The 23,404-nt window shown below is 41.5% G+C and overlaps 1 protein-coding gene across 2 annotated transcripts in view; it reads right to left on the bottom strand.

Moving 5' to 3' along the window:
- The window catches only part of BMPR1A (bone morphogenetic protein receptor type 1A), a 192,324-nt gene that overhangs the window by 83,608 nt on the left and 85,312 nt on the right, over window positions 1-23,404 (bottom strand). The window contains exon 2 of one of the 2 annotated variants that reach the window (XM_054729085.1): window positions 154-269. The exons of the other annotated variant lie outside the window; for it this stretch is intronic. The gene's annotated coding sequence lies outside the window, so the exon portion shown is untranslated. The remainder of the gene's footprint in view (window positions 1-153; window positions 270-23,404) is intronic. 2 annotated transcript variants of the gene reach the window in all.

The raw sequence follows: 23,404 nt of genomic DNA, 5'->3' as shown, positions 1-23,404 counted from the left end.
GGAGAATATATTACAACTACTTATGATTCATAAGGAAGGTGATTAAAGAAACTAAATAAGTTAAAGGTATAGCAGTGATTTAGAACTATTTTCAATTGTTAAAAAATGATGTTTCACATTATTCTAATTATTTTCTTAAAAGTCTTTCCTTACCTCAGAGATGTACTAGAGATAAAACTGTGCTTCCAAATTTCTCCAAGCAGCTTTGACCTATGCTTCCATCTCATGAATTCCAAGACAGTATTAAACTGATGCATATTTTCATAAATCTGTTTAGGAAAAAAGAACTTATTTCAGACTGAAAAAATTTTTATTTGTCAAAAGGACACACATAGAAACAATACTAAAAATTCATCATGTATAAAACTATATACTTTCAATGTAAATTCAATGAAAAGTTCTACCGTGTTTTAGAAACTTATCACTTTACCATTTCCCAACCTCTACCCAAAGAAGTGTCCCATTTTGAGTATTTTTATATTTAAATAGGCCCTGGCCGGGTGGTTGGAGCGTTGTTCGGTATACCAAAAGGTCTAGGGTTCGATCCCTGGTCGGGCGAGAACAGGAGGCAACTGATAAATGCTTCTCTCACATCAATGTTTCTCATTCTCTCTCCCCCCCTCTAAAATCAATAAAAATATATCCTTGAGTGAGGATTTTTAAAAACCATGTGTATTTAAAACAAAAAAGGTAATAGTTCTATGGAAAAAATTACTCACATGTAAAATTTCTGAAGTGGCTCAGGCCTTTGGAAAAAAAATAATCTCAAATAGAAAAAACTGAAACAGCTAGAAGCAGCACCAACATTTATAATTCTACAACATTCAGATTCCTCCCTAGGCAAAATATATTTGAACACCCAGCTAGTACCCCTATTTTTTCACTTTTTTTTTTAATCCTCACCCGAGGATATTTTTCCCATTGATTTCTAGAGAGGGTGGAAAGAAGGGAGGAGGGCAAGAAAGAGAGAGACACATCAATTGGTTGCCTCTTGAACACACCCCTACCGGGGCTGGGGAATCTGCAACCAAGGCACATGCCCTTCGATCCCATGGGCCTACGCTCTAACCACTGAGCAACCAGCCAGGGCCCTATTTACACTCTTTATCACAAAGTTTTAATAAGCACTGTTTTTTCATTTTGGTCAAACTTCCACCTAGAATATTAGGAATTGTGAGGGTCAAGAATTAATTGCACAGCTTGGTCTAAATCATGGGATAGGTTTCAACTACGTGACTACCCTCCTGCATTAGTGCACTCCTGCATGAAGAGACAATACTCATAAATGTAAACACTGGAAACAAAAATGTTAAAGACAGGTATGCTATTTCCTTTAGAGGTCTTAAAAATAGGTTCCTTCAAATGTGTCTTTTAACTAAAACTTCAAACAGCAAGTATTCTATTTCATATTTAAAAAGTGAAAAGTTTAAGCTGTATGAACATTACCTATGCCCCATTGCAAGGTCAAAGTGCCCTTGTCTTCCAGTCCATTTAGAAGTATCATGTGTGTCACACTGACTTTTGGTAAGTAGTCTTGACAATAATGACTAAATTCATGTACTAGTAAATGGGCAATCTGAACCGGTCTCCATATCAGATAGCAGCCTTTCTTACAGTCAAGCGTTGCCCCTCAGCAGGCAGGCTGCCGCAGAGCTGTGCAAATCTTTCCCATGGGCAGACTCCCTGGGAAAACAATCAGGAATGCTTTGCCTGCATTCAGGAGCCTTACAGTCTTCTCAATACACTAGTTAGCTACGACTTAACCAGGTCCGTAACATTTTTCTGGGTAAGACTCCAACCATCACTCAGAAAAATGATGCAGGGCAGGAATGGAGACTTGGTGTTAAGGTTTTTTTAAATTATTATTTTTTTCTGAGACAGTCAGTCTTAAAATTTTCCCTTATCCTATCTAATAAAAGGGCAATATGCAAATTAACTGTCACCCCATCACTAAGATAGCGGCGCCGATAGCGGCCAGGGCGCTGGACGCTGTTGGCGTCACCCCGGCAACAGGCCCCAGCGTCCCGCGTGCCCTGGCCTGCAGAGAGAGGGAGGTTGGGAGGGCAGGTGGGCCTCTGGCCAGAGGCTGGCTGGTACTCGGGACACTGGTGTTGTTGCAGGCCAGGCTGAGGGATCCCCCCACCCTGTGCATGAATTTCATGCACTGGGCCTCTAGTACTAAAAATAAATAAATACATTGTGTTTCCAGTTTAGAAATGGCATAAAGATTTTCCTCCAAACTCATTCTTTGCTAACAACTCCATTCTTCCCTAAGGGTGTGTGTGGAAAAAGAAAGTGGAACAAATTAACCTTTTCTCATAAAGGTTAAAACAGTATACTGACTGATTCTAATTCCTACAGATATTTCCAATGGATCAAATAATAAGTAAAATAAACATGCAAACCACTTAGCAATCACTGTTTATTATAGCACTACTAGAGGCCCGGTACACGAAATTCGTGCACAGGTGTGTGTGTGTGTGTGTGTGTGTGTGTGTGTGTGTGTGTGTCCCTCAGCCCAGCCTGCACCTTCTCCAATCTGGGAACCCTCTCACAATCCAGGACTGCTGGCTCCCAACTGCTCACCTACCTGCCTTCCTGATTGCCCCTAACCGCTTCTGCCTGCCAGCCTGATCACACCCTAACCACTCCCCTGCCAGCCTGATTGATGCCTAACTGCTCTCCTGCCAGCCTGTTTGCCCCTAACTGTCCTCCCCTGCAGGCCTGGTCACCCCAACTGCCCTCCCCTGCAAGCCTGGTCCCCGCCAACTGCTCTCCCCTGCAGGCTTGGGTCCCCTACAACTGCCCTTCCTTGCAGGCTCAGTTGCCCCCAACTTCTCTCCTCTGCCAGCCTGGTCACCCCTAACTGCCCTCCCCTGCAGGCTTGATCGCCCCCAACTGCCCTCCCTTGCAGGCCTGGTCCCTCCCAACTGCCCTCCCCTGCTGGCCATCTTGTGGCGGCAATCTTGTGTCCACATGGGGGCATTCATCTTTGACCACATGGGGGCAGCCATCTTGTGTGTTGGAGTGACAGTCAATTTGCATATCACTCTTTTATTAGATAGCATAGAGGCCTGGTGCACGGGTGGGGGCCAGTTGGTTTGCCCTAAAGGGTGTCCTGGATCAGGGTGGGGGTTCCCATAGGGCATGGGGCGGACTGGGTGAGGGGCCTGTGGTGGTTTGCAGGCCGGTCATGCCCCCCGGCAACCCAAGCGGAGGCCCTGGTATCTGGGATTTATGTATCTTCTATAATTGAAACTTTGTAGCAGAGGCCAAGGCAGGCCAGGGCTGCGGGAGCTTGGCTTCCACCATTGCCGGGGGCAACCCAAGCCTCCTGCTCTCTCCAGCTCCGTGGCTGCCACCATTTTTGTTGGGATTTATTTATCTTCTATAATTGAAACTTTGTAGCCTTGAGTGGAGGCCTGGGCCCGCCAGGGTGTGCAGAAAGCTTGGCTTCCTCCATTGCTGGGGAAACCCAAGCCTCCTGTTCGCTCTGTGGCCGCAGCCATCTTGGTTGGGTTAATTTGCATACTCACTCCTGATTGGCTGGTAGGTGTGGCTTGTGGTGTAGCAGAGTGGTTAATTTGCATATTACTCTTTTATTAGATAGGATTTATTACAACACAGTTTCCTTGGTGTGAAAAAAAAGTTTCAAGCTTTAGGCTAAAAAGTCTATAATAAAGGAAAATATACTGTCTTCAAAGTCCAAGATCCTGAATCATCTATCCTCCCTCCATTCTCTTACATGCACAAATATATGACAAAACATAAACTTCAGAAAACCTTCCCTAAGGGCTGTTTCAGACCAGCTAAATCACATTGGACTTCTTTACTAAGAGGTAAATAAAGGCAATCAAAAGGACAGAGTGTGCTTCACAGAAGGTACAGATCTGCAAATCCCTTTTTGCAAATCAGAAATACTGTGAATGAAGAAAAGCTTTCCCTACTTTGCAGTACAGTGCTACAGTCCTATAACCCAAGGTGTAAACACGCACATGTGCAGAAATGGGATTTACACGGGAAAAATGTCCCCCAAAACTTTTATCACTTAACGTTCAAGATAATTTACCACAAGCTTTCAGCATGATGAACTTATCTTCAACAACCCTAAGAGATCCAGTCAAGACGGAACACTAAGCAAGTATAAGTAATACAATTTTTATCGAAGATTTAATGTCTAAAATTTCAAGCCTCTAAGTTCTAGGAAACACATTAAGGAAAAGGTAATTCTTTTAAAAACACATCAGCGCTTCTTAATGATTCAAAATTCATGAAAATCAAACTTTCTAGATATATAGTCTAATATTTTGTTATACAAAGCTAACATTATAATTTTACTCAGTAAGCATCTCCAAACAAATGGGGAAAGTTCATTTTAACCCGCATTGCCTTTACAAAATATCTTCTTTTGCCATCAAAATGGACACATCCTTTTTGGTTCTCAAAATTATTAAAGTTGTTAAATCTTAAACCACTGAGGTGACTTTAAAATCACTAACCAGGGTGTTTTAAAGAGCCCATCCGTGACAAACATCAATTGTAGAGAGTATAGCTATCTTTGGCTCTGAACTGTTACAACATCACCCATTAACTTCTCTATTAACAAGATTTACTTTATAGAAAAGAATAGCATAAATATGCTTTTGATAAACAGACCAAGTCTAAGACAAACTTTAAGATGATTTTTGATTTTGTACTAGATGTCAAAAAATAGAGTTCTTAGTATTCACAAAATCAGCAATATTAACTATACATTTTTCCTTCCACCTCTCCAAATCCCTTCTGCCTCATCTTCATTTTCCTTCTCTTAGCACCCATAAAAAGCACCCCACACTTACTGTACAAATACTGCTGTAAACACTACAGCCGCATTCATAGAACCATTAAAAAAAAAAAAAAGAACTGACCTGAGCCAGCTAGCTCCCTTGGTTAGAGCATTGTCCTGATACGCCAAGGTTGTGGGTTCAATCCAAATCAGGACAAATACAAGAATCAATCAAGAGGGAGGAAAACCAAGATGGTGGCATAGGTAATGACCTATACTTGCTGCCTCTCACAACCCCATCAAAACCACAACTAAACGGCAGAACAACTACCACCCAGAACCGTGGGAAAGCTGGCTGAGTTGAAGTTCCACAACTAGAGGTGAAGAAAGAGCAGTGAGACTGGTAAAAAGGTGCGGAGGCATGGAAAGTGCTGGCAACTGGATGTGCTGCTCTTTTAACCGGGAAGGAGACACAAGCTCCCGCTTGCTCTGAACTCCAGTTCCGGGCAAGACTCTGGGGGACCCAGGCACATACGGGAGAAACTGGACTGTCCGGCATCGGGACAGGAATGCGAGGGCAGCTTACTCTTAGAGGTGCACACAGCAATCATTGTTACTGCATGGGTGCACAGGACACGGAGACCCGGGGACTTCTCCGGTTCAGGGCTGACTGGCAGCCATTGCTGTTTGCTCCACCCTGATGATTCCCCAGAGACCCACCCCCCACCCAATTTACAACCCCACCCAAGCTGTGCTCATTGCCTTTACATATGAATGGCTTGTCCTTTCGTCTAAAACCTGTCAAATTGCAGCTGGGTCAGAGAGCCCCAGAGCTTCCAAAAGAAGGCCCAAGGCCTGGCAGCAGCAGCGGCCTTGCTTCACAGCTGGGCCTCGTCTGGGCATCTCCAAACCCCATACAAAGAGGAGGAATCGGCAGATGTCTCTGTAGCTCCTGTTGGGTGGCCTCAGACAGTGGCTGACCTTGCACCTCCTTGGAGATTCCAGAGCCAGTGTCCCAGTGGTCAGAGTGAGACCACTCAAGGGGCAGACTCAGTGAACACCAAAGCCCCACTGAAGCAAGTCCTGCCCCATAAGGGTGCCTCCTGCGCAACAGATCTTCCAGTGTAGACACAGCCTGGAGGTCAATTCCTCCCAGTGATAGCAACAGCAATCAAGGGTTACCTACAACAAGACTGTGCAAACAGCCCACAAAGGGGTGCACCAAGAGCGTCCACCTCAGGTGTCTGGGGAGGCTGAGCCACTGAGCCCTATAGGACACCAACCACACAAGGCCACTCTTATCAACTCAAGGAGACTTAGCAACTACCCAGTACAAAGAAACAAACACAGGGATGCAGCCAAAATGCGGAGATAAAGAAACAAGTCACAAATGAAAGAAATGGATGAAAGCAAAATACTGGATATAGAGTTCAAAACCATGGTTATAAGGTTACTCAAGAATCTTCTAGAAACCTCTGAGAAATTTAGTGAGACACTCAAGGATATGAAAAAGGACCAATCAGAAATTAAGCAAACACTGACTGAAATAAAGAATAATATACAGAGATCCAACAGCAGACTAGAGAATCCCAAGAATCAAGTCAAAGATTTGAAATACGATGAAGCAAAAAACACCCAACTGGAAAAGCAAAAGGAAAAAAGAATCTAAAAATATGAAGATAGTGTAAGGAGCCTCTGGGACAACTTCAAGCGTACCAACATCCGGATTATAGGGGTGCCAGAAGAAGAGAGAGAGCAAGATATTGAAAACCTATTTGAAGATATAATGACAGAAAACTTCCCCTACCTAGATTGCTTCGGTTTCACCAATTCTTCTCAAATGTGTATTGTTGCACTTTTTCAAAAGAAATATAAAGGTTATTTAGAATTAACAGTATGAACACCAACCACAGAGTTATGCTACAACCAATACAGTGAAATCGTCAGGGACCATCACAACCAAGTGCTGTTTGCTCTAGTTCTAAATGGCCCCAGAAGCGTGCTGTGTTTACTGATTTATGCATGTTTGCTAATAAAACACAGCCCTCTTCACACTTTTTATGTGTACCATCCCTGAGAACCAGAAAACTAGCAGCACTGTGGTTCAGGGCCTATATTAAAAAAAGAAAAGGCTGTATAGATAGCCTGAGACTGAGGGTATAGAAACTGAACACATCACCCTGGCCAGAGTGCCTCAGTGGTTGGAGTGTGGTCCCGGGCACTGAAAGGTTGGGAGGTCGATTCCTGGTGAGGGTAGATACAGGATGTCTCTCTCTCTCTCTCTCTCTCTCTCTCTCTCTCTCTCTCTCTCTTTCTCTCTCTCTCTCTCTCTTTCTCCTCTTCCTCCCTTTCCCTCTCCCTTACTCTTCCCCCCTCTCTCTCAAAGCAATAAAAACATTCACACACAAAAAAAATTATAAAAACTGAACACATCTTCCATTATGACCCAGTAATTTTTATGGTGTGATGAGATAGTAAGTTTTTAAAAAAATTGTTTAATCCCCAAGGGTATGTGTTTTTGGTGTGTTTTTTTTTTTGTTTTGTTTTGTTTTAATAATGTTAGAGAGAGAGGAAGGGAAAGGGAAAGAGAGAGAAGCATCCCCTATTAAGCTCTGACCAGAAATCGAACCGGCAACCTTTCAGTGCACAGGACAATGTTCCAACCAACTGACCCACTCAGCCAGGGCAATAGTAATTCTTAAAAGACTACTCAAGAAGGGAAAAATGAGACACCTGAATGAGTCAACCCGGGGGCGGGGGGGGGGGGTAATGTGTGGAGGTAAAAACTATATAAACACATCTCAAATGTCTATTCAACATTTCTAATGAGATGCTAAAACTCAACATACCTGAAAAAACCCTCATTGTATTGTTTTCCTTCCTCTCACAAACCTGATCCTCTTGAAGTTTTTGTTATTTGTTTTGTTTTTTATTTAAATACTTTACTTTTTAAAGTATTACATAAGTCTCCTTCCCCCCCCCCTTGACCTCTCCCCAGCCGCCCCCACCCCCCAGTTCCCCGTCTGTGTCCACTGGTTATGCTCATATGCATGCATACAAGTTCTGTGGTTGATCTCTTACCCCTGCCCCTCGCCTTCCCTCATATGTTGGACAGTCTGCTCGATGTGTCTATGACTCTGGTTCTATTTTTGTTCATCCATTTATGTTGTTCATTATATTCCACAAATGAATGAGATCATGTGATATTTCTTTTTCTCTGACTGGCTTATTTCGCTTAGCATAATGCTCTCCAGTTCCATCCATGCTGTTGCAAATGGTAAGAATTCCTTCTTTTTTATGGCAGCATAGTATTCCATTGTGTAGATGTGCCATAGTTTTCTAATCCACTCATCTGCTGATGGGCACTTATGCTGTTTCCAAATCTTAGCTATGGTAAATTGTGCTGCTATGAACATAGGGGTGTGTATATACTTTCTGATTGGTGTTTCTAATTTCTTGGGATATATTCCTAGAAGTGGGATCACTGGGTCAAATGGGAGCTCCATTTTTAGTTTTTTGAGAAAACTCCATCCTGTTCTCCACAGTGGCTGCACCAGTCTGCATTCCCACAAGCAGTGAAGAAGGGTTCCTTTTTCTCCGCATCCTCTCCAACACTTGTCACTTGTTGATTTGTTGATGATAGCTATTCTGACAGGTGTGAGATGGTACCTCGTTGTTTTGATTTGCATCTCTCAGATGATTAGTGACTCTGAGCATGTTTTCATATGTCTCTTGGCCTTCTGTATGTCTTCTTTCAAAAAGTGTCTATTTAGGTCCTTTGCCCATTTTTGATTGGATTATCTTCCTTTTGTGAAATTGTACGAGTTCCCTGTAAATGTTGGAGATCAAACCTTTATCAGAGATAACATTGGCAAATATGTTCTCCCATGCATTGGAGTGGGCTTTCTTGTTCTTTTGTTGATGGTTTCTTTCTCTGTGCAAAAGCTTTTTATTTTGATGTGGTCCCATTTGCTTATTTTCTCCTTAGTTTCCATTGTCCTAGGAGCTGTTATCTGTAAAGGTATTGCTATGACAAATGTCTGCTATTTTGCTGCCTATGGCTTCTTCTAGGATTTTTATGGTTTCCTGTCTTATGTTTAAGTTCTTTATCCATTTTGAGTTTATTTTTGTGTATGGTGTAAGTTGGTGGTCTAGGTTCATTTTTTTGCATTATCTGTCCAATTTTCCCAACACCATTTAATGAAGAGACTGTCTTAACTCATTGTATGTTCATGTCTCCTTTGTCAAATATTAGTTAAGCATAATGGCTTGGGTCGATTTTGGGGTTCTCTGTTCTGTTCCATTGGTCTATATGACTGTTCTTGTGCCAGTACCAGGCAGTTTTGAGAACAGTGGCTTAATATCTGGTATGGTGACCCCTCCAACTTTGTTCTTCTTTCTCAAGATTGCTGAAGCTATTCGGGGTCTTTTATTATTCCAGATGAATTTTTGGAGTTTGTTCTAGGTCTTTGAAGTATGCCATTGGTATTTAATGGGGTTTGCATTGAATCTATAGATTGCTTTGGGTAGTATGGACATTTTAATGATATTGATTCTACCAATTCATGAACACAGTATATTCTTCCATTTGTTTATGTCTCCCTCTATCTCTTTTTTCAACGTCCTGTAATTTTCTGAGTACAGGTCCTTTACCTCCTTGGTTAAATTTATTCCTAGGTATCTTAATTTTTTGGTGCAATGGTAAATGGGATTGTTTATTTAGTTACTCTTTCTGTGAGTTCAATATTGGTGTATAAAAAAGCCATAGATTTCTGGGTGTTCATTTTGTATCCTGCTACATTGCCGAATTCATTTATTAGTTCTAGTAGTTTGTTGATGGAGTGTTTAGGGTTTTCTATGTACAGTATCATATCATCTGTGAATAATGACAATTTTACTTCTTCTTTTCCAATTTGGATGCCTTTTATTTCTTCTTGTCTGATCACTATGGCTAGCACTTCCAGTACTATGTCAAACAGGAGTGGTGAAAGTGGGCATCCCTGTCTTGTTCCTGTTCTTAGGGGAAATGGTTTTTGTTTTTGCCATTGAGTATGACCTCTTAGAGTTTTTATTTGACTTAATATACAACTTGTTTGCAAGAAAAATTTTTCCATTACCTGGTAAAGTTGACAGTGGATATATCCAAAGAGCCAAAAATTCTAGCTATAGGTATATAAACGAGGGAACTTTTTGCAGACATCTACCAAAAAGCATAATCAAGAATATTTACATCATCATTTTCTTAATAGCAAAAACTAAAGGAAACTCAATTGTCCACCCAACAACAGTAAATTGTAGTATATTCATATAATGAAATTAGAACAGAGAAGTGAAAATAAATGTACCTCAGATAAGTATGTCAACATAAATGAAATCTCAGAATCATAGTGTTGGACAAAAATAAATAAATATCAAGCCCAAAAAGAAGCCTGTGTGAAGTATGGTTTTATTCATATAAACCTCAAAAACAGGAATCAGTAAAATTATATATTAAAAAGGAAAATATAAAAGTGGAAAAACTGTCCTGAGGTCTGGAGGGTGCAAAGATGCCACTACATTCCTGAGATAGAAGGAGGAAACAGACATATCCATTTATTATTTCTCTGTAAAATGTATATCTACATTATATCCTTGTATGTAGGGTAGATTTTAGAATAAACTTTTATTGTAATCATATAATATGGTTAAATGCTAGTATTTTCTAAATCTGGGCATCAGACACAGAGATGTCTATTACACCACTTCCTATATTTTTTAAATCTATCGTGAAGTTACTTTTTAAAAAATTAACAGTAAAGCACTACAAATTATATTTTGAAATTTAAAGATACAATATCATAAATCTTTAGTAGCACCAAGTCAAAACAAATACTAAGCTATTATAAAATGAAAAAATTTACTTTACCTCCTAATATAATGTAATGGGAAATACACAATGCAATCTATATAATATTCATTCAAAAAAATTTTAACTTCAATATAGTCATGAAATTAAAAAATTCAAAAAGCAAATTATGGAATATCCTATTTAAAAAACCCAACTAGAGATTGCATAAAAGACCACAGTGAGGGTGAGGGAATAGGTGTGGGGGGTGCAAATAGTGGCTTATTCTAAAATAAAACAAACTAAAAAAATATGACAACCAAATGCAATACATATTCCTTGATAGGTTTCTGGGTCAAAAATCAAAATAGCTGTAAAGTACTCTTTTGGAGGAAAAATAAAGGAAATTTAAGTAAGGGCAGTATATTACATAACAATATTCTATTAATATTGTATTTCTTGGGTATGATAATGTAGTTCTTAAGGAAAACAACCCTGTTCTTAGGATACACTTGCTAAAATATTTAGGGGTAAGGCGTCAAGATGTCTATAACTTACCTTCAAATGGCTCAGAAAAAGTGTGTGTGTTTTTTTTGTTTTTGTTTTTTAATATGGTGGCCAAAAGAGTCCTTTTCTTTCTTTTTTAAAAAATATTTTTATTGATTTTAGAGAAGAAGGGAGAGGGAGAGAGAGGTTGTAACATCAATGATGAGAGAGAATCATTGATCGGCTTCCTCCTGCATGCCCCCTACTGGAGATCGAGCCCGCAACCCAGGTATGTGCCCTTGACTGGAATCAAACCCGGGACCCTTCAGTCCACAGGCTGACAATCTATCCACTGAGCCAAACCATCTAGGGCAAAGTGTGTGTTTTTATAAACACACAGAGAGAAAAAGCAGATGAGATAAAACGTTAGCAAGCGAACATAGTTGAAATGGGTATTTACTATCACAATTTAAATGTTTTTTAAGTAAAAATGTTTTGGGGAAATATGTACTTTACCAATTCTGAGTTATAATTTTACATACAGGTTTTAGTAAAGAATGTTAGTGTGGCAGCAATTATTAAAATCAAATACCGACAGATCTACAAGGAAGTCCCAAAGATTATTCCCCCATCAACAAATTTTGAAATATTTTTCCTAGAAATTGTGAATTATAAATTGTTTAACAGGATGAAAAATTACATCTTGCCTAAGAGGTCAAAGATTATAGCTACGCCTCAGAAACAGTATCATCATCAATCTGAAAGCATATGGGCTTTAAAATTTCTTACAAGATTTTATTTGCTACTGCTGAAGTAGATATAACCATACTAGTACATTGGAACATATTTTTAAATATCCTAGGTAGCAAATAGGACGTTTTAAAATTTCTTTCTCAAAACAGACCTATTTCCTAATGATGCATCCCTGTATTTTTCAGGATTGCTAAGGCAAGGTAGTCAAGAAGGAATAAATTCCTTTAAAACATGGGTAGTTCCTAAAAAAATAATTCTACTTCATCAAAATTATAGCCACCTACCACTTCAAGGATGCAAGGGATGTACTGGTTATGTCAGAATTTAGTTCATTTAACCTGCTGCATAATATTTTGCTTAATTATTATTTACTAAAAACTTAAAACTACCTTCACTACAAACCCAATTGTCATTCCAAATATCTGCATCAATGAGACTAAACAAATGCCATTCTATAAATTACAGAAAATAAAATTATTTTCAATTAGCAGCACCCACATTACATCCATCACTTGAACAGGAACATGTTAAACAAATCACTTCCAACGGGAGGGGAAATGGACTACAGACATTTCCTCCAAAGGCAGGGAGGTAAGCAAGAGGGAGGAACGTTTCAGCTGGGAAGCCCACATTTAAGTCCACATCTCTACCGTATGTGATGAGGCTGGTAGTTAAGTACGGAGTAGCACTGTCTTTTACATCAGTGAGTCACATGCTTAAGGGAGGGGCTTGTATGCAAGATGAACAACAATCAGGGCAATCAAGCAAGATTTCAAAAAGAAGCAACAATAGATTTGAAGTTTGAGACATACAATTAGAAGCAACTGTCCCAATAGTATGCACATAATCCAACAGCCTGACTATGGATTTATTCACCTTCTTGCAAACGTATCACATACTTTTGGGACTAATTAGTGAGGCTAGATTTGTTTCAATTTCAGAGAACAGCTCTATTATCAACAGGCAAGGACACTGAAAGATAAAGAAAAAAGATCATTTGATAATACTTCTGAGGGCACTACAGTAAATTTTAAATAATTTAAGAAACAGTTCTGTGCAGGCAAGAACATTTAATAAGCTCGAGGACTCAAGCCATAAATACGTTGAAGTTTAAATAGTACCAGATGACAATACAAATATGTTCATACCATCACACACCATGATTAACTGAGAAGTACAGACGACTGCCTCACAAGCAGAGAGGGCACTGTGGGCTGAATTTAAAGAGGCCCTCCAAAAAAGAGCTGGATTTGACAGTATGCAAAGAGGGAGTGGGCAAGCCATGGGGGGCAGGGGGTCTAGAGACGTGCACTGGGCGGCCACTGTCCCCCTTGGGGCCGGGACTCTAGAGTAGTGGAGAAAGAAGTACAGTTAACGCATGGTCTGACCCAGATGATGAACACACAGCAACCCTGAAGCCTACCTCCAGAGCAGACATCGACACTTATTTTAGTTCTCCTTCCAATAAAGAATCCCCACTTTCATCATATCACCATAAAAGCAAGTACAGAGGAAGCTGGGAAACCATTCTTCTCCACAGTTAGCACGCATGTTAAGGTACACCACGCAAACACAACAGAATCCACGGTATGTCTTAAAACTGTTACTCTATTAGCACTCTCTAGGTCAGTGATGGCGAACCTATGACACGCGTGTCAGCACTGACACGCGTAGCCATTTCTGATGACACATGGCCGCTGAGGCGGCCACATGCCGAGGATGAAACATTTGCTGCTCCTGAGGATGAAACATTTGCGAAATAATGTTTTTTCCTCAAAGTGACACACTACCCGAGTTACGCTCAGTTTTTTGGCGAAGTTTGACACACCAAGCTCAGAAGGTTGCCCATCACTGCTCTAGGATAACAACCACTGTAATAATCTATGAAGTGGATGTTATAAAGTAACATCACTTTCATTTTATTTTAATACATTTTTATTAATTTCAGAGAGGAAGGGAGAGACAGAAACATCAACGACGAGAAAGAATCACGGATTTGCTGCCTCCCGCACGTCCCACACTGGGGATCCAGCCTGCAAGCTGGGCATGTGCCCTGACTGGGAATCGAACCGTGACCTCCTGGCTCATAGGTGACGCTCAACCACTAAGCCACACAGGCCAAGCATGACATCACTTTTACATAACATGCATAGTCAAAGGAAGCACCAGAGTTTAAGCATAAGTTTCTAATTTGACAATAAGATGATAGTTTTCTAGGAAAAATCAAGTTGCAATGATCTGAAACTATGTATAATTGAAAAGTTTTCCCAAGACAGATAAATTGTTATAAAGTGTGGTATTTTTCAGACAGACCTTTCTAAACCACCTTTAAAAAATATGTATTGATCAAGCTCTTCACTTTATGCATAATGGAGTGAAAGAAACAAACAAGGCAATCAACAGGTAAAGTCAAGTACATACTCAGTAACATGTGGCTAGCTATCTATACTAATAAAACCCTAGGTGGCCCTCATTTCCTCACGTCATCACAAGATGGCTGCCCCCACGTCGTCACAAGATGGCCGCCACAAGATGGCTGGCAGGGGAGGGCAGGTGTGGGCAATCAGGCTGGCAGGGGAGGGCAGTTAAGGGCGAACAGGCCAGCAGGGGAGGGCAGTTGGGGGCCATTGGGCCAGCAGAGGAGGGCAGCGGGGGATGATCGGGCTGGCAGGGGAGCAGTTAGGCAGTGATCAGGCAGGCAGGCAGGCGAGTAGTTAGGAGCCAGCAGTCCCGGATTGTGAGAGGGTGTAGGCTGGGCTGAGGGACACCACCCCAGTGCATGAATTTTGTGTACTGGGCCTCTAGTACACATATATAAGCGCAGCACTTTACATATATTATTGCAATTAGTCCTCAAATCTAAGAGGTAGGGACTCTCCATTTTCATTCAACATATATTTGTTGAGTGCCAACTATGTGTTCCATGAACTATTCTAGGCCTGGGTATATAGCAATGAACAAAAAGAATCCTCCCCACCCCCCCCCCAAAAAAAAAAATCCCTGCCTTCTTGGAAATTATATTCTACTAGAGGCCCAGTGCACAAAATTCGTGCACTGGAGGGGGGGGGGTGTCCCTCAGCCGGGCCTGTGCCCTCTTGCAGTCCGGGACCCCTGGGGATCGGGCCTAAGCTAGCAGTCGACATCCCATTTGCAGTCCGGGATTTCTCACTCCTTACTTCCCGTCTGCTCGCTGCTCCTTAGTGCTGCCATGGAGGCGGGAGAGGCTCCCACCACCGCCACTGCACTTGCCAGCTGTGAGCCCGGCTTCTGGCTGAGCAGTGCTCCCCCTGTGGGAGCGCACTGACCACCAGGGGGCAGCTCCTGCATTAAGCATCTGCCCCCTGGTGGTCAGTGCGCATCATAGCAACCGGTCGTTCTGGTTGTTCCGTCATAACGGTCACTTAGACTTTTATTATATAGACTAGAGGCCCGGTGCACGAAATTCGTGCACGAAGGGGGGTTGTCCCTCAGCCCAGCCTGTACCCTCTCCAATCTGGGAACCCTCTCACAATCCAGGACTGCTGGCTCCCAACTGCTTGCCTGCCTGCCTGCCTTCCTGATTGCCCCTAACCGCTTCTGCCTGCCAGCCTGATCACCCCCTAACCACTCTGCTGCCAGCCTGTTTGCCCCCAACTGCCCTCTCCTGCAGGGTTGATCACCTCCAACTCCCCTCCCTTGCAGGCCTGGTCCTTCTCAACTGCCCTTCCTTGCAGGCCGGGTGCCTCCCAACTGCCCTCTCCTGCTGGCCATCTTGTGGTGGCCATCTTGTGTCCACATGGGGACAGGATCTTTGACCACATGGGGGCAGCTATATTGTGTGTTGCAGTGATGATCAATCTGCATAGTACTCTTTTATTAGATAGGACAGAGGCCTGGTACAGGGGTGGGGGCCAGCTGGTTTGCCCTGAAGAGTGTCCCTGATCAGGGTGGGGTTCCCTTGGGGCGTGGGGCGGCCTGAGCGAGGGGCCTGTGGTGGTTTGCAGGCAGGCCACGCCCCCTGGCAATGCAAGTGGAGGCCCTGGTATCTGGAATTTATTTTTCTTCTACAATTGAAACTTTGTAGCCTGGAGCAGACCCAAGCCTGGGGCTCCCTCTGAGGCCCGAAGCCATTTGTGTTGGGGTTATAATTGAAACTTTGTTGCCTTAAGCAGGTGGGCCTGGCCAGGGTGTGTGGAAAGCTTTGCTTCCCCTGTTGCCGGCGGCAACCCTGGCCTGCTCTCTCAAGCTCCATTCTGCCGCCATTTGTTTGAATTTGTTTACCTTCTATAATTGAAACTTTGTAGCTTGAGTGGAGGCTTAGGCCTGCAATGGCTGGCAGAAAGCTTGGCTTCCTCTGTTACCTAGGAAACCTTGCTCTCTGTGGCTGTAGCCATCTTGGTTTGGGTTAATTTGCATACTCACTCTGATTGGATGGTGGGCGTGGCTTGTGGGTGTGTCGGAGGTGTGGTCAATTTGCATATTTGTCTATTATTAGATAGGACTAGAGCCCGGTGCATGAAAATTCATGCACTGGAGGGGGGGGGGGTCCCACAGCCCGGCCTGCCCCCTCACAGTCCAGGAGCCCTCAGGGACAAGAGGCGACCCGGCGATCAGGGGAAGGCGACGCCCCCATCACACCTCTGCTGCTGTCACTGCCGGCAGCGCAAGCCTCGGCCAACCCTGGTTACCTGAGCCTTGGGTGGCCCTGGGTGGCTGGGCAGCCGCAATTCAAGGCTTGCCTGCATCTCGGGCCGGCCCTGGGTGGCTGAGGGAACTGGGGGTCTCCAGAGGCAGGCGCGCGGGGCAGGCCCAGCCGTGCCGCGTGCCTGCTGCCCCAGCGGGGCTGAGGGGACTGGGCGCTGCCATCTTGTGGCTGTGGGCGCTGCCATCTTTAAGGGTGTGGCAGTCAATTAGCATATTCCCTTTTTATTAGATAGGATTTTACTGTCTATGTCTTAATGGGGTTAATTAATTTCTCTTTGGAGCCACATCTAGAATGTGGCAAAGAAGGGGTACAAATTCAGATGTTAGATCACAAGAATACGCTCTTCCACTCCCCCCACTGTGATCCCAGCATATACAAACCACTGCTCAACAGAGGGGAAATAACTTCCACATTTACCTATATTTTTATTTTATTTTTATTTTTTAAATATATTTTATTGATTTCTTTACAGAGAGGAAGGGAGAGGGATAGAGAGTTAGAAAGAGGGATAGAGAGTTAGAAACATCGATGAGAGAGAAACATTGATCAGCTGCCTCCTGCACACCTCCTTCTGGGGATGTGCCTGCAACCAAGGTACATGACCGGAATCGAACCTGGGACCTTTTCAGTCCGCAGGCCGATGCTCTATCCACTGAGCCAAACTGGTTAGGGCTACCTATATTTTTAAATAATCACACTTACTTTGAGAATTTTAAATATTGTACCATTTTGTTCATACTGTTGCCCTCACTACAGGCACACTTTTCTTTCCATCAAATTTGTAAATTTTAAATAAAAAGAATAACCAAGGCCAGGTAGCTCAGTTGGTTAAAGCAGCATCCCCACACGCCAAGGTTGTGGGTTCAATCCCTCAGGGCACATACAAGAAAGAATCAACCAATGAATACAGCAATAAATGGAACAACAAATTGATGTTTCCCCCCTCCTTTTCTCTCCCTCTCTAAACATTAATTTTAAAAAGTTAAAGAATAACCCAACTAAAAGAAATCAGAACTTCTTGCTTGCTCCCTTAAATCGTATAGCCAAAGAACTGTTCGTGCTTCAGCACACTCTTTACCATACTGGAGGCAAAGGGTGGAGGGCTGGGCTTGCAGAGGCACCTCATCACAAAGACTATGTGCTGGATATTTCCTTTTACTTTTATTCTCTACCTGAATTATCTTAATATACAAACAGCTCACTGCTGCTGTTATTATTCTCTTTCCTTTAAGGAGTTTCTTTCCTGTTAGAAATTCCCAAAAAATATCGGGCGATATTTGGATACTGTTTATGTAAGAGTGAAGCACGGGAGCCTGCCTGGACGATGCTGTGGGAATTAGAAGGCCTTACAAATTAGTGAGTAGGCAGTCACCTGCCTGTGCAAATATGGAGACCCTAGTCAACACGCGAGTGTCTGAGAAGAGTCTTGCAAGATGGAGGCAAGACATCTCAGACCACCAGTGCTCTGGGAAACAAGTGGGAAAAGGGACATGGGACAGAAATTAAGGGCACATCTCCTGATCCAGCAAGTAGACTTCTGCTTAATCGCCATTTACAATGTAATCTTCTGTATTCTCTCCAAATTTGGAGTTTCACTAGCTTAGTATCTCTAGACAATTGGACAACCAACTTCTGCACGAACTACTGAATTAGTCCAGGTAGAGTTCTGCACTGTCCAAGATAAATATAATGCCACAAATATGACACATGTGATAAATATAAATTTCCTAGTACCCTCATGAACAAAAATGAAAGAGCTGAATTAATATAGTTTATTTAGTCCAATATATCCAAGACGTTATTTCAATGTCATAAGTATAAAAACTTAATAAGATATTGTCCATTCTCTTTCTCATACTTAGACTTCCAAACCTGGTGTGTACTTTACAATGACACCACATCTCAATTGGGACCAGCCACACATTAAGTGCTCAATAGCCACACATGGCTAGTGGCTATCCTATTAGCTAGCACAGTCTAAATTATGCTGTGGTAACAAATAACTCCAAAACTTCAAAAGTTCAAAACAGCTAAAGTTTACTTCTGTCTCATGTAGGCTGTCCAACATGGGTGACCTAGGCTGACCACCTTATTCCTGTTCTCAAATGGAACACAAGGCTAGGTACTTCCCAGGTAAAGAGACAGACCAGAGAATCTTCAGAGGCTCTTTCCTTTACCAGCCCAGAAAGAACACACACTTTCCTTCAGTCACTCCAAGGAAACGAAGGAGTCAATGTTCCCAGAGGCCTGGTGAAGGGCTGGATGTGAAGGAGCACTGTAAGTCCTTACCACAGGCAGGCGCTGCGGACAAGTGTGGGATGAGCTCTCAGTCCTAGATTTCATGGTCAACTGGTTCTCAATATGGGACTTCTAACTCTTACCCCTATAATAGGTCAAATGGATTCCTGTCACTATGGGGCCTTCGAAGAACAAAAAAACTGGTTAGTTTGTAAGCATGTATCTCTACAAGCCAAATAGGAAATATGTATTCACTGGAAAGAACAGTAGGCAAATTTGAAAATACAAGTAAAACTGGGGAGGGTAGGAGAACTGATTAATTCAATTACACATGGTGGCCAGGGGCTTACAAGCAATAGGTTTCAAGTTAATACACGGGGTCAAGCCTCTCAGAGCTCATAAAGACCAACCAGGCCTCCCTCCCAGAACAGAGCCTTGAGTGGAAGGAGAAACTGCTTGGAGTGAAAACAAAACTGAACAAGGGACAACAGGGACATGAAGAAAAGGCCCACGCTGAAGTAAGGGACAATGCTAGAACTAGGAGATCTTGGAAGGAAGTCAGCCATCTTAACATAGTGGAAAATGCCATCCTGAATCACTGTATTTTCTTCTAAAAATTCAGGAAAACTAATTTTAAGATGATCTATGAGAAAAGTTTTCAGATCCAAACCTCGTTACTATAAAAAAAAAAGAAGAGAGCAAAACGTCATTCCTACACAGAACTGAAGTATGCCAGAAGAGCAGAACAGAAAACTGACAGAAAGCTAAAAACGTTAGGGCAATTATATAAAAGAATGAAAAAACAACATCAGAACTGGAGAAACTCAAAATGTGAGGACATAACTAAAATAACAATTAGAACTTAAAAATTTTTTAATTTCAGAAATAAATACTAAAAACAAAGAAAACACAAAAGTGAATAAACACAACAGGTAATGAAGCCTTAAGAGAAACAGAAAGTGAAAAGGAGTCTAATCCTCAAAATAAAAATAAATAAATAAATAAAAGGATTCTAGGGAAAGTGACAAAAATTGTTTTAATTTTTTATACAACAGTAGTCACTGAAGAAAGCCTAAGCAGAGGAACTAAATAATAAAAGCTATACTAAAATTCTAAAAACTAATTCAAGAAAACTTTCCTTAAAAAAATTTTAAACTACATGCTTAAGACACACAATACATACTTGAGAACACTGACACAAAATAACCAGCACCGAGACATACATAGTGAAATTATATGCACTGGGAATCATGTGATGCTTTATTGTGATATTCTATTTATTGTGGTGGTCTGGAACCAAACCCGAAATATCTACAAGGTATGCCTGTATTTGAAAGTAGACTTAGATTAGTTATAAATGTATACTGTACACTCTTGGGCAACCACTGGAAATAGTTCCTTTAATGTGTAACAGATATGGTAAAAAGACACACCAATTTTTAATGTGCATGCTTCTAGCACCAAAGCATCAAAGTACATGAGACAAAAGCTGATACAACTGCAAGGAAAAACAGATGAATCCACTAGTATAGTTGAAGACTTCAACACCCCTCTCTAAGGTACACCATTTCTTTCTCTCTAAGAAATGGGGAGATCCAACAGGCAGAAAATCATTGAGGACACAGCTGAACTCAATAGCACCATCAATAAACTGGTTATAACTTATATCTACCATCTACTTCATCCAACCAACGGCAAAAGATACACATTATTCTCAAGCTCACTTGGAACATTCACCAAGACAGACCACACTCTGGGCCATAAAATATACCTTTAAAAAGGTAAAAGAATAGAAATCATACAGCGTCTCCTCTTAGACAACAATGGTATTAAACTAGAATAAAAAACAGAAAAATATCTAAAAAAATAATATATACTTGGAGATTAAACAATACACTCCCCTAAATAAGCAATGTACCAAAGAAGAACTCTCAAGAGAAGTTTAAAAGTAATATGAACTAAATGAAAATAAAACTTTTCAAAATTTGAGGGATGCAGTGAAAGCACTGCTAAGAGGAAGTTGATAGCATTAAATGCATATAAACTTTGTAACCTAAGCTGCCATCTAAAAGAACTACAAAACGAAAAGCAAATTAAATTCAAGCTAAGCAGATGAAAATGAATAAAATAAATGAACTGAAAGTAAAAAATAAATAGAACCAAAATCTGGTTCTTTGAAAAGATCAATAAAATTGATCAAAAAGAGAAATTACCCAAATTACTATATCAGAAACAAAATAGGGAATATCACTACAGGTCCCATGATCATTAAAAAATATATATCAAGGAATATCATGAAAAACTCCATGCCCATAAATTAGATAACTTAGATGAAACAAACTAATTCCTTAAAAGGCACAATCTGTTAAAACTCACACATGAAGAAACAATTTGAATAGGCCTATATTTATTAGATAAAGTGAATCCTAATAATAATCTTCCAAAATAGAAAGCAGCAGGCTCAGATAGGTTCTCCAGTGAATTCTAGCAAACATTTAAGGAGATATTATACCAAGTCTCTAAATTCTTACTTAGAAGATAGAAGCCAAGAGAATACTTCCTAATTCGTTCTGAGGCCAGCATTACCCTAATACCAAAATCAGACGAAAACATTACAAAAAAAGGTAACTACAGTCCAGTATCTCCCACGAATATATATATATGTATATATATGTACACACACACACACACACACACACACACACACACACTAGTGGCCTGGTGCACGAAATTTGTGCACATTAAAAGGGGATTAATTAGAGGAAATATTTTAACCCTACCGGACCGCTGTACCGATTTTTCAGTAATTTCCGAATCTGCCGCTATACCGCTGTACCTAATTTTCGGTACTTTGCCTAGTACGTGAAAAAAATGTGTCACAAACTAAAAATAACCAACCAATCGTGGTCAAACCTCATGGTTAGCCATTGCAAATGTCTGCCCCCATGTGTTTGAATTGACTTTATGTGGTTTAACGTGAAAAAATTCTGAAAATTCACAATGAAACGAGCGGCTGATGAAGCAAGCACTTCAACAGGAAAGCGAAGTAGGTCTAGGCTTATCACAGTCCAACAGGTGATCGATACTTTGGTTGATTCAGACTCTGAGGAGTCAGAATTTCATCAAGAATACGTTTCCAGTTCAAGTGACACAGACAGTGAGAGCGCGAGTGATGAGGAGAATCTTGAACCTTATAGATCTAGAGCTAGATCGATAGTAAGAGAAGGGGGGCGTGTCCCTCAAACAGCTGATGGGGAGATCTAGGTGGTGATGAAGGTTGGACAAGGAATTTTGTATCACCAAATACAGATCTGAATTTCAATGAGGATGGAAAAGGCCCAGTGAACATTCCTGGATCTATCACAGAGGAGAGTGAACCGATTGACTTTTTATCCTTGTTTTTGGATGATACTTTCTGGCAAAATTTGACAGAGAAAACCAACCTCCGGGGCCACCAATTGCATATAACAAAGCCCAACTCCTACAATGCAGAAATTTCAAGGATGCCACAGTGGAAGAAATGAAGGCTTTTCTTGGACTGAGGATCCATATGGAATACTTATGTGTAAAGCCCAGCTATCGGGATTATTGGACAAATGAGGGCTCTGACTTTGCTGGGTTTACTCCCGGATTTTGAAATGTTATGACTCGAGACAGATTCTTGGCCCTTTGGAGTTTTTTACACGTAATTGATGAGGAAGACACAGATATCGATAAGACAGATAGAATATATAAAGTTAGGCCTTTCTTGGAAAGTCTGCTCCCCAAGTTTCTCCACTTCTATCTGCCAAAGCAGCATTTGAGCCTAGATGAGGGGATGATCCCGACAAAAAACGCTTGGCCATCAGGCAATATATCAAGGATAAGCCACAAAGTGGGGCATCAATCTTTCCTTCTCTGTGAAGGTGAGACTGGCTACAGTTTGAATGCAGAAATCTACACTGGTGCTGCACCAATGCCTAGAAAAGACTTGGGCGCAGTAGGAAATACAGTCGTTTGTCTCCTGACCTCATGTGCAATGGAAAATAAATCTCATGTGCTTGTCATGGACCGGTTCTACAACTCTGTAACCCTTGCTAAATATGCACTGTCAGAATTACACACAGGAATTGTGGGAACCCTGCAGCAAAACAGGAAGCAGTTTCCTAAGTCGCTGAAAAGTGTAAAAAAACTTGCTAGGGGTGACAGTCACTGTCTATGTCAAGAAAGTGTAACATGTTTGGTTTGGCAGGATAGAAAGCCCATCACATTTATTTCGAACTACCACGATCCAGCCCAAAATGTAGTAATAAACAGAAGAAATAAAGATGGCAGTGTGCAAGAAATACAGATGCCACAGCTGGTGAAGGACTATAATAAATATATGGGTGGCTGTGACAAAATAACCAGATGATCCGCCTTCACCGGTCTCCTCGTCATTACGCTGGCCCCGGGGGCTTTTCATAAAATTTTTTATGTGGGCCAGTTATAATTCTTATATCTTGTATGCTTCAAAGCAGCAAGCTGCTTCAAAAAAGCCAGTTTATTTCACCAGATATATTCAGAAACTGTGCCTGCAACTTATTGGTGGATACAGGACATCAGCCCACCGCCACCCACAAAAGGAACCCTGCCCTCAACGGATGACCCAGGCAATCATTTTCCAGAGATTCCC

The sequence above is a fragment of the Eptesicus fuscus genome, chromosome 17 (assembly GCF_027574615.1).
Source record: "Eptesicus fuscus isolate TK198812 chromosome 17, DD_ASM_mEF_20220401, whole genome shotgun sequence".
NCBI classification, from domain to species: Eukaryota; Metazoa; Chordata; class Mammalia; order Chiroptera; family Vespertilionidae; genus Eptesicus; species Eptesicus fuscus.
Note: the sequence above shows the minus strand (reverse complement) of the source record. Positions and strands in the feature narration are given on the sequence as shown.